General features: G+C 38.0%; 1 non-coding gene across 1 annotated transcript; it reads right to left on the reverse strand.

The window, feature by feature from the left end:
• Positions 1-1,434: 1,434 nt before the first annotated feature.
• LOC112793977 (small nucleolar RNA R71) lies at positions 1,435-1,541 on the reverse strand. Its single transcript, XR_003198660.1, has one exon. It is a non-coding gene; the product is annotated as a small nucleolar RNA R71 (small nucleolar RNA).
• Between the last annotated feature and the right edge of the window lie 11,437 nt (positions 1,542-12,978).

Here is a 12,978-nt window from a genome sequence, read left to right on the forward strand (position 1 = left end):
TGTAATCCTCCCAACACTTTGATTTGGAAATACATGTGGTATATTCAGTGACCACACTTCATCTCTTCCCATGAGCAATTAAATCAAGGAATTGGGCAATTGTTCAATCTTAGAGAGATTGGATTGCCAAGGAATTGGGATCTAATCACTTAAGATTGCCAAGGAGATCAATGATTGCATTGATTGAGGAAGAGATGAGAATGAACTTGATCCGGAGAATGCAACATCTCCTGAACCCAATGATTTCCCCATTTCTGATCTTACCCATTCTCTTTACTTTCTACCATTTATTTTCATGCTCATTACCCCAAATTCCCATTTAAGATTCTGCACTTTAATTTCTATTATTTACTTTCCAGTCATTTAAATTCCTGCAAGTTCCCAATCTAACTTCTGTTTAGCTCAACTAGCATATTCTTCTAACTAAAGTTGCTTGACCAATCAATCCTTGTGGGATTCGACCTCACTCTGTTGTGAGTTTTACTTGACGACAATTCGGTATACTTGCCGAAGGGAAATTTGTTGAGAGACAAGTTTTCATGCATCAAGTTTATGGTGCCGTTGCCGGGGATTGATTTTGAATCAACAATGATTAAGTTTGAAGATCACTAGATTGAGCATTTTTCTTTTTGTTTATTTGATTAAGTCAATATCCTTTAGTTAGTTTTAATTTCTTCCTCATCCCCTGCACCCTCTTTGTTTTTCGTTCTTTCTTCCTTTGTTGATTATAATTCTGCTCACTAACCCACTAACTGTTTGATAATTTGAATCACTCACACTAACAATTACTTTAACAAGAATAGTTTCTTCATTTTATCTCCTGTTGTGCAATCTGTCTGTTGTATGACAAGGAGAAGAGAAGGAGTTTCAACATCCTTCAATTCAGAACCTGAAAGGACCCTTTGAAGACAAAGAAGGGAAGCAAGAGGGAAAAGAATTATTGGTGCTGAGGAATAAGAGGAAGAGTACTTTGAACCCAACATGGAAGAGAATTTGGAGAACAATCATGAAGAAGAAGCTCACAACCATGCTAGAGAAGGCCATGCAAACTGTGCTGGGCAAGAAAGGAGAGTTCTAGGCTCCTATATCAATCCTAATCCAGGAAACTGTGGAAGTAGCATTCAGAAGCCCACCATACATGCCAACAATTTTGAACTAAAACCCAATGTCATCACTCTTGTTCAGAACAATTGTTCATTTGGAGGAAGTGCTCAAGAAGACCTCAATCAACATCTAACCACCTTCCCGAGAATTTGTGACACTGTGAAGTCCAATGGAGTCCATCCTGATGTCTATAGGCCGCTCTTGTTCCCTTTTTCACTCAGGGACAAGGCATCCAAATGGCTTGAATCCTTCGCAAAAGAGAGCTTAATAAATTGGGAAGATGTGGTGAATAAGTTTTTGGCAAGATTTTACCCTCCTCAAAGGATCAACAGGCTAAGAGCTGAGGTGAAAACTTTTAGGCAACAAGATGGTGAGACTCTTTATGAAGCATGAGAGAGGTTCAAAGACGTAACAAGAAGATGCCCACCAGATATGTTCAATGAATGGGTTCAACTTCACATCTTCTATGAAGGTCTTTCATATGAGTCAAAAAAAGGCTGTGGAGCATTCATCAGGAGGCTCTCTAAACAAGAGGAAAACCATTGAAGAAGCCATAGATGTCATTGAGACAGTTGCTGAGAATGACTACTTTTATGCCTCTGAAAGAAGTAACACCAGAGGAGTAATGGAGCTGAACCACATGGATGCATTGTTAGCTCAAAATAAGATGATTACCAAGAAGCTAGCAGATCTTACCAAGAAGGTGGAGGAAAACCAAGTTACAGCAGCCATCACTTCATCATCAGCTCAAGAAGGAGCGAACATAGGAGAAGAAGGTGACTGGGAGCAAGCCAACTATGTTGGAAACTTACCTAGACAAGTCCATGATCCATACTCCAAAACTTACAACTCTGGATGGAGAAATCACCCCAACTTTGGATGGGGAAACCAACAAGACCAAGGGCAAGATTAGAGACGCCATAACCTCAACTCCAACAACAATGCAAATCATCAACACACCTCACAGAGATCCTACCAACATCCATCTAACCACCCTTCTCAATCACCTAATGTCAACCCATCATCAATAACCGAGGATAGGCTCTCAAAGATTGAGGCTCTACTTGAAGAATTATGCAGAGAAGTCCAAGACAACAAAGTGTTTAAGGAAGAAGTGCTAGCCAATATCAAGAACCAAGGAGAAAACATCAAGAGATTAGAGTCCCAAGTAGGGTATCTATCTCAACAAATTTCCAAACCCACTGATGGATTCCCCAGTGATACAGAGAAGAATCCAAGAGGAGAAACAAAGAAAGTGAGATGGGAAGAATGCAAAATGATAACCATAAGTGATGAGGGGAGTATGAATGGAGTAGAACACCTCCAAAATAATCAAAAGGAAATCCAGGAGGAAAGAAGCTATACACCCCAACCTACATCCAAGGAAGAGCTGAAGAAGAAGGAGGTATTTAACCCATATGCACCTTTTCCCCACAAGCTTAAAGGTGGTGTAGCAGGGAGAATGTATTCAAGGTTCCTTGATATGTTTGCATCTCTTGATGTAAATATACCATTCATTAAAGCCCTCCAGCAAATGCCTTTCTACATCAAGTATATAAAGGAGCTACTAGCCAGAAAAAGTCCATTGAAGGGTAGACAAACAATAAAGATGAACAGGGATTGTAGTGCTCTCATTCAACCAGGGCCACTCACAAAGAAGGAGGATCCAGGGAGTTTCCACATTCCTTGTGCCATAGGAGAAACAATGATTGACAAAGGGCTTTATGACTTGGGAACAAGCATCAACTTAATGCCTCTTTCCCTCATGAAGAAGCTCCAAATCAATGAATTAACTCCTACTGATGTAATTATCAGATTGGCTGATAAAACTCAAAAACAAGCAATAGGAGTGGTTGAAAATGTGCTTGTGAAGGTTGGGAGCTACTATCTTCCCACAGATTTTGTTGTTCTGGAAATGGATGAGAATCCTATTTACCCCATCATTCTGGGAAGACCATTCCTAGCTACAGCCAGAGCACTCATAGATGTAGAGCGAGGAGAGCTAGTGCTGAGAATACATGATGATTAGCTCACTTTCAATGTTTTCAACCTCTCACAAGAATCAAGTCAAGAGAACAAAGAATCAAGAGAAGAGCAGAATAAAGCACTGATGCAAGAAACAAGCAAGGAAGCACAAACAACACAATTGGAAACCCCATTGGTTGGGAAGCCATGTATTCAAGAAGAACCTCATTCAAAGGTAACTCAAGGGAAGCTGAGCAAATCAGAGTCATGCAAAGCTAGCAACAAAGAGTCCTTAGGGAAAGAATCTATAGAAAGCAAGACAGCATCAATGGGAACAAGGAGGAAAGTACACAGAAGATGGAGAAACAAGAAGATCCCTACAGAAGATTTCTCCCCAGGAGATGAAGTGATCTCTGCTCACTATCCAACCATCCCACCTCATCTTCCCACCATCCCATCTCAGCTACCTCAAGTGTACACCATCAACAAAATCTTGTCCCTAGAGCATATATGAAGCTTATCAACAAGGCCAATGGACATAGGTTCACTGCAAGGGGAGAAGACTTCAAGCACTATCAACCACCTTGACAAGGACCAAACGTCAAGCTAATGACGCTAAAGAAGCACTCCATGGGAGGCAACCATGTTCTATACCCTCTCTCTTAAATTTCTAATAGTAGTAATAAGGCAAATTTCATGGATTTTTAATTCAACTTTGACAACAAATATAAGACTCCTTTACATGTAGCGTATAGTACATAACAAGTTTGGTGTTCAAGGCACACCAAGTGGGCCTGAACATACTTTATGAGATAAAATTCCTTTTCCCCAAACTTGTTGTATCATATGATCACAAACAAGTTTGGTGTACCATGTTGCATGCAAAAGGGGGGTTGAGTTGTTGATTGATTTGCATTCATGGAAAGCATTTAGTCATATAAAAACAAAAGAAAAAGAATTTTTTTGTTAGCTAGCTCACACTTTAAATTTTCCCACCAAAAATTTCAATTAACCATTTGCAATTTTTCTTCGTGTATAGGGAATCAAAAAGGACATTGATGGTACTTTATAGGGCAATTGAAGAAGGGAGATTCGACCACTACACCAAGGGAATTTTACACTTGTCTTCATGGGGAATGTTCTTGGAAGTGTTGCCATGCAACATTGGGAGTGGATAATTTTGAAGACCGAACCAAGAACCCCATAAAGGAAGTGATCCTTGTGCTCATTCAATCCCAAAATCCCAACCGTCCACTATCAAACAACACCATCAATCCACACCATTCAATCAATTGCCATCTTTCTATATAAACCCCTTCACACAACCTCTCCGTACACAATTCAAATTCTCACCCTTCCCACTCCCTTCTTTCGGGCATACACACATCATCCTCCACCAAAGGCTTCACATACACCCTCCTAGCCATCTTGAGAATAGCCAACACATCAACAATCTTGCATGGCATCATCAATCTCCAAGAGAAAAAAGGGGAAGGAACCCATAGAGCATCCCCCTTTTGATGAAGGGCGATTTAGAACCTTTCATCATGCACTCCAGTATGGATAGATGACTGAGAAAGAAATCATTTATGAACTAGGCTTTCAAGTCACAAAAGCCGAGTGTCCAGAAATCACAAAGAAGGTGGAACAACGCCGATGGGAGCTCCTCACCGATCCGATCACAAGGGTGAATGCAACTCTAGTAAGAGAGTTATATGCAATTAATAGACCGCCAAGAAGGATCACTCTCTAGATGGATGACTCAGCAAGAGGAATGGCAAAAATAATTGATGGACCAGCAAATAGAACAAGGGAGACAAAGGAGTGAATCCTTCCATAACCTGAATCAGAAGCAAGATCAACAACAAGAAGCCATCCAAAGGCTAACCCACATCCAAGCACATCAAGGTGCACACATCCATGAGATGTATAAGAAACAGAAAGAACAAGCAAATCTTTTGATGAAAATAGAGCATTTTCAGAAGGTGTCTACATGAGTGAAACTAGGTATCATGTGAATACCCAAGCCAGGCTTGGGTACTTAGTCAGACAACTACCTGTTTTGCATCTTCGGATAACAAAATATGAAGATGTAAAGGATGAGTTAGCACAAGTGGAGCGCGAAAGGGTAGAACAAAGTCATGAATCAGTAAGGAAGGCACTGGAGGATTGGAAGATAGCCAAATGAATCGGATGAGAGGAAGGACAAGCGGACAAAGTAAACTTAAAGAGGGCAAGGAAGCAGAAGAACATGAGCATGCCAACAAGTGAAAGGTGGTGATGTTCCTTCTTAGTTTACCTTTTTCAAAGCTTTAAATAAGGAAAATCATCATGCTTCCATGAGTAGTTTAGGGCTTTCAATTCTGCATTTAAGTTTCGTTGCTTAGGTTAATGGTGTTACCTTAATGTCTTTAGTGTTCACTTTCATCTTTCTTACTTGTATGCTTGTCTCCTTAAGTTAATCAAAAAGAAAATGTTATGAAAACAACAATAGTGGAGTTATTTTGTGAAGTGCATTCTGAATGTTTGTGGTAGGTTGATTAGTAAGCTAAGTTGGTTCTCCAAATAAGGAAAGAAAGCAACTATCTATCCTAAGTCCTATGTTTGAGACACATCCTTTGAGACTAACTAAACAATAAGATCCCAATAATAAAAGAGAAAGAGCAATAAAAGTGAACAAGAAATAAACACAATAAGAAAAGAAACAATGCTAGGCACCAAGGGTTTCAAAATTGAGGCATGTGTCTGTGGTGTTTATGTACAAGGGATATACTTGGATGAATAAGCTCTTAGAGGTGCCTTATCACTTGGTAACTTGGATTAACTAATCCGGGATTATCAACTGAAAGTCCACTATCAAGAGTAACCTTTGCTACAGAACACTTAGTAACCCAAAGAGGTGCTAGACACCAAGGTCTCAAGAAAGGAAAATAACAAACCATGTGCCTGTGGTGTGTATGTATGAGGGAAAGAGACTTGAGGAAGTAAGTCCTTAGGGGTGTCTTAACACCTAGCACCTTAAACCAACTGGTTTGGGAGTGTTGGCTGAAAGCTTATCATAAAGAGTCGCCCTCTTATAAAGCACTTAACAAAAAGAAAAATAAACTTTGAGAAAAAAGGAAGGATCAATAAGAAAGAAGTCTCAAAGAATGCAATCAAGAAAGTGACCAAGGAGTTGATAAAGGCTTGAAACCTAAAGGGGAGGAACCTAAGTTGCTATGCATGAAACCCCAAAAACCAGGAATTCTACTTCTATTTTATCTTCTTGTTCTTTCATTTCATTCTTCTTATGCTTCAGTACTTGCTTAGGGACAAGCAAGCTTTAAGTTTGGTATTGTGATGCCAGGGCATCTAGGCCAGTTTCACTGACCTTTTCTTTACTGTTTTAGGGTAGTTTCATGCATTTTCTTAGTGAATAAGGCATGTTTTGGATGAAAATACACTCACACCTTGATTCAAGCAACTATTGTGAACTTTGCTTGATTTCATGAGAATTTTGCTAGAATTGCATGATAAATTGATGATGCATAATCTCATGACTTTGGCTAGAGCTTTGATGCACTTTAATTGCTTGATTTCAGGACAAAGGAAGCAAGGAAGAACCACGTTAGTATTCACGTTAACCTAGTTAACGTGAACATTTACGTGGAATGGTAAAAAGGTTGCAACGTTAATGAGAAAAGTGATCACCAATAATGCCTGTAAAACCAGCCATAACTCACGTTACTTGCCACGTTAACTAAGTTAACATGGTAGTTAACGTAGAAGCAAAAGAGAACTCCAACGTTAAGAGAAAACGTGAACACCAATAACGTTCTTCTCCAACGTTAGTGGTAAACGTGAACACCACTAACGTTGGAAAACATGGCAATGATCCACGTTAAGAGTCACGTTAACTTAGTTAACGTGAACTCTAATGTGGAAGAGGAAAATAAAAGCCAACGTTAGTGACACTCACTTTTGTCACTAACGTTGGACCAACTAGAATTGCCTACGTTTACTTTCACGTTAAGACAATTAACGTGAAAGTTAACGTGGAGTTGAGATCAACGAGCCAATGTTAGTGACCCTCACTTTTGTCACTAACGTTGGAAGATGGCATCACTACTACGTTAAGAGCCATGTTAACTTAGTTAACATGAGTTCTAACGTAGAGAATTTGGGCATTTGGAGCGTTAGTGACAAAGGTGAGTGCCACTAATGCTCTCGAAGGTGAGACACATCCATGTTAAGAGTCACGTTAGCTACACTAACGTGAACTCTAACGTAGGAACAAAAGGCACCAAGCAACGTTAATGGGAAAAGTGATTCCCAATAACATTCGCGAAAGGGTATAAGCCAATGTTATTGGGAAAAGTGAGTCCCAATAACGTTGGCCAAAAATTGAGAAGGCAACGCTAATGGTCACGTTAAGACCACTAACGTTGGAGTTAACGTGGGCACATGAGGGTGGAACGTTAGTGGAAAAAGTGAGTGCCACTAACGTTCTCGAACCCACAATGGCACTCAACGTTAATCTCACTAAATGCCCAAAGACTAATGCATATCTCTCTGCAAGCTGGGCCCACTAAAGATGAGAACTGCTTCAACTCAAGATCCAGAGCTCACATCCAAGACTTGAAGGACTCACTAGAAGATCAAGAGGAGTAGTATATATAGGAGTAGTTTTGAACTATAGAGAAGCTTGGCACTTTTGGGAACTACTCTTTGTATATTTACTTTTCTGAACTTCTGGCATGGATACTTCTTTTCTGCCATTTTTCATTTCTAGAGCTATGAACAACTAAACCCCTTTCATTGGGTTAGGGAGCTCTGTTGTAATTTGATGGATCAATTATAGTTTTCATTCTTCTTTTTCTTTCTTTTTTCTTGATCTTACTAGAAAGCTTTCGATCTTAATTCAATTGGTTAGTTGTCTTGGAAAAGAAACTCTCCATAATTGGATCTCCTTTGAGCCTTGGAAAAGGGATGAGGAGATCATGCTAGAAATGCTTTCTCATGTTGGACCAAATTGGGGTTTAGACGGATATAGTGACATGTAATCCTCCCAACACTTTGATTTGGAAATACATGTGGTATAATCAATGACTACACTTCATCTCTTCCCATGAGCAATTAAATCAAGGAATTGGGCAATTGTTCAAGCTTAGAGAGTTTGGATTGCCAAGGAATTGGGATCCAATCACTTAAGATTGCCAAGGAGATCAATGAATGCATTGATTCAGGAAGAGATGAGAATGAACTTGATTCGGAGAAGGCAACATCTCCTGAACTCAATGATTTCCCCATTTCTGATCTTACCCAGTCTCTTTACTTTCTCCCATTTATTTTCATGCTCATTACCCCAAATCCCCATTTAAGATTCTGCACTTTAATTTCTGTTATTTACTTTCCAGTCATTTAAATTCCTGCAAGTTCCCAATCTAAATTCTGTTTAGCTCAACTAGCATATTCTTCTAACTAAAGTTGCTTAACCAATCAATCCTTGTGGGATTCGACCTCACTCTATTGTGAGTTTTACTTGACGACAATTTGGTATACTTGCCGAAGGGAAATTTGTTGAGAGACAAGTTTTCCTGCATCAGTGGTAGAACCTGCAAGGGACTCCGATGCTTAAGTTAGCAAGGGTATTAAGTAGGTTTTTTGTAGAATCAGAGTATGAGTTATACCTGGGTGCTCCAGTGTATTAATAATAGTGTGGAGTGACCTTTTTAGATAAGATAAGTTTGTTATCTTTTCTTATCTTATCTTATCTTTGAGTGAGGTCATCTTATCTTATGGGGAACCGCCTTTATCTTTTTTAGGCTTTAGCTGCCTTTAGATTGGGCTATGTTCCTTCGTTTGGGCCCACTTGGGCCTCTGTGGCATTTTGTCCGAGCTCTTTGAGAAGAGGTCGGATAGTCTGACCTGAAGAGGTCGGTTGGCTTGTCGCTAAACATCCCGGGTCAGACAGCTTGATCCAGGGTGTGAACATAAAGTAATGAAAATGTGGTTTAAAACTTGAACAAAACCTTGACTTGGGATGAGTTATGGAATCCCTTCTTAGCCATAACCGAAACTATGATAATTTCCATGAGTTAATCTTTCTTAATTAACCCCTAACATCGAGGAGTAAGTCAAGCAAGCATAATTGACCTTAATCCATAAGTTCTGACCAACTTACCAAACTAGTTGGTAAAAGGCTAGCTTTAATGGAAACAAGAATCAATTAACTCCCCAAGAATTACGACTAAATGTTAGACATTAAGGCTCTAGAAATCCATAGACTCATTTTTCCCAAGCCAAGGGGTGGAAATCTACCCCATATCTAGGGTTGATGATGAGCGGATAATTTATACGCTTTTTGGCATTATTTTTAGGTAGTTTTTAGTAAGTTCAAGCTACTTTTATGGATGTTTTCATTAGTTTTTATGTTAAATTCACATTTCTGGACTTTACTATGAGTTTGTGTATTTTTCTATGATTTCAGGTAATTTCTGGCTGAAATTGAGGGACTTGAGCAAAACTCTGAAAAAGGCTGACAAAAGGACTGCTGATGCTGTTGGAATCTGACCTCCCTGCACTCGAAATGGATTTTCTGGAGCTACAGAACTCCAAATGGCGCGGTCTCACCGGCGTTGGAAAGTAGACATCCAGAGCTTTCTAGCAATATATAATAGTTCATACTTTATTCGGAAATTGACGACGTAACTTGGCGTTGAACGCCAAGTACATGCTGCTGTCTGGAGTTAAACGCCAGAAACACGTCATGATCCGGAGTTGAACGCCCAAAACACGTTATAACTTGGAGTTCAACTCCAAGAAAAGCCTCAGCTCGTGGATAGATCAAGCTCAGCCCAAACATACACCAAGTGGACCCCGGAAGTGGATTTATGCATCAATTACTTACTCATGTAAACCCTAGTAGCTAGCTATTATAAATAGGACTTTTTACTAGTGTATAGGGGATCTCTGGACGCCTAGTCCTTAGACCATGGGGGCTGGCCATTCGGCCATGCCTGAACCTTTCACTTATGTATTTTCAACGGTGGAGTTTCTGCACACCATAGATTAAGGGTGTGGAGCTCTGCTGTACCTCAAGTTTCAATATAATTACTATTACTTTCCATTCAATTCTCTTTTATTCTTATTCCAAGATATACGTTGCACAACACTTTGATGAATGTGATGATCCATGACACTCGTCATCATTCTCACCTATGAACGTGCGTGACTAACAACCATTTCCGTTCTACTCTAGGCGGGGCGCATATCTCTTAGATTCCCCAACAGAATCTTCGTAGTATAAGCTAGATAGATGGCGGCATTCATGGGGATCCGGAAAGTCTAACCTTGTCTGTGGTATTCCGAGTAGGATTCCAGGAATCTGGAAAGTCTAACCTTGTCTGTGGTATTCCGAGTAAGATTCCGGTATTGAATGACTGTGACGAGCTTCAAACTCCTGAAGGCTGGGCGTGATGACAAACGCAAAAGAATCAATGGATTCTACTCCAACCTGATTGAGAACCGACAGATGATTAGACGTGCTGTGACAGAGCATTTGGACCATTTTCACTGAGAGGATGGGATGTAGCTATCAACAAGGGTGATGCCTCCAGACGATTAGCCGTGCAGTGACAGCGCATAGGACCATTTTCCCAAGAGGATTGAAAGTAGCCATTGATGATGGTGATGCCCTACATACAGCTTGCCATGGAAAGGAGTAAGAAGGATTGGATGAAAGCAATAAGAAAGTAGAGATTCGAAAGGATTCTAGCATCTCCACACGCCTATCTGAAATTCCCACTATTGATTTACATAAGTATTTCTATCCCTTTTTATTTTCTGTTTATTATTAATTTTCGAAACCCATAACCATTTAATCTGCCTAACTGAGATTTACAAGGTGATCATAGCTTGCTTCATACTAACAATCTCTGTGGGATCGACCCTTACTCACGTAAGGTTTATTACTTGGACGACCCAGTACACTTGCTGATTAGTTGAACGAGATTGTGGAAAGAAAGTGCTGAGTTAATGTCTTCATGCACATGCTAAAGAGCCATTATTGTTGATCACAATTTCGTCCACCAAGTTTTTGGCACCGTTGCCAGGGATTGTTCGAGTATGGACAACTGACGGTTCATCTTGTTGCTCAGATTAGGTAATTTTCTTTTCAAAAACTTTTTCAAAATTTTTCTTTTCTTTTTCGTTTTTCCCAAAAATATTTTCAAAAAAAAAATTAATAAAAATCCAAAAAAATCATAAAGTCATAAAAACAAAAAATATTTTGTGTTCTTGTTTGAGTCTTGAGTCAAATTTTAAGTTTGGTGTCAATTGCATGTTTTAAAAAAATTTTACTTGCATTTTTCGAAAAATTTCATGCATTCATAGTGTTCTTCATGATCTTCAAGTTGTTCTTGATAAGTCTTCTTGTTTGATCTTGATGTTTTCTTGTTTTGTGTTGTTTGTTGTTTTTCATATGCATTTTTTGTTTGTTAGAGTCCATGCATTAAAGATTTCTATGTTTGGTGTCTTGCATGTTTTCTTTGCATCAAAAATTTTTCAAAAATGTGTTCTTGATGTTCATCATGATCTTCAAAGTGTTCTTGGTATTCATCTTGACATTCATAGTGTTCTTGTATGCATCTTGTGTTTTGATCCAAAATTTTCATGTTTTGGATCATTTTTGTGTTTTTCTCTCTCATCATTAAAAATTCAAAAATCAAAAAAATATCTTTTCCTTATTTTTTTCCAAATTTTCGAAAATTTGTGTTGACTTAGTCAAAAATTTTAAAATTAGTTGTTTCTTACAAGTCAAGTCAAATTTTCAATTTTAAAAATCTTATCTTTTCAAAATCTTTTTCAAAAATTATATCTTTTCATTTTTTTCCATTTTTCGAAAATTTCAAAAATCTTTTTTTAAAAATATTTTTCAAAATCTTTTTCTTATCTTTATATCATAATTTCGAAAATTAGCTAACAATTAATGTGATTGATTCAAAAATTTGAAGTTTGTTACTTTCTTGTTAAGAAAGGTTCAATCTTTAAGTTCTAGAATCTCATCTTGTAGTTTCTTGTTAGTGAAGTAAGTAATTTCAATTTTTGAATTAAATCTTTTTATCTTTTATCTTATCTTTTTCAAAAATTTTATCTTTTTCAAAATTTGATTTCAAAATATCTTATCTAACCTCTTATTTTCTTATCTTTTCAAATTTGACTTTAATATCTTTTTCAACTAACTCTTTGACTTTTTGTTTGTTTCTTATCTTTTTCAAAACCACCTAACTACTTTTTCCTCTCTAATTTTCGAAAATATCTCATCTCTTTTTCAAAAATTCTTTTTATTTTAAATTTTAATTTTAATCTTATCTTATTTCTAATTTTCGAAAATTACTAACCCTTTTTTTAAAATTATTTTCGAATTTTCTATCTCTTCTCTCTTATTCTATTTAATTATTTAATTACTAACACTTCTCTTCACCTCTCTTCACCTAAATATCCGAACCCATTCTTCTTCACTCTTCTCCCTTTTCTTCTTCTATTAACATAAAGGAATCTCTATACTGTGACATAGAGGATTCCTCTTTCTTTTCTTGGTTTCTTCTATTTCATATGAGCAGGAACAAGGATAAAGGCACTCTTGTTGAAATTGATCCAGAACCTGAAAGGACTCTGAAGAGAAAATTAAGAGAAGCTAAGTTACAACAATCTAAAGGTAACCTTGCAGAAACATTAGAACAAGAGAAGGAGATGGCAGCCGAAAATAATAATAATGCAAGGAGAATGCTTGGTGACTTCACAAAGCCAACGTCCAAATTTAATGGAAGAAGCATCTCCATTCCTGCCATTGGAGCCAATAATTTTGAGCTGAAACCTCAGCTAGTTGCCTTAATACAACAAAACTGCAAGTTTTATGGACTTCCATCT

The sequence above is a fragment of the Arachis hypogaea genome, chromosome 3 (assembly GCF_003086295.3).
Source record: "Arachis hypogaea cultivar Tifrunner chromosome 3, arahy.Tifrunner.gnm2.J5K5, whole genome shotgun sequence".
Classification (NCBI taxonomy): domain Eukaryota; kingdom Viridiplantae; phylum Streptophyta; class Magnoliopsida; order Fabales; family Fabaceae; genus Arachis; species Arachis hypogaea.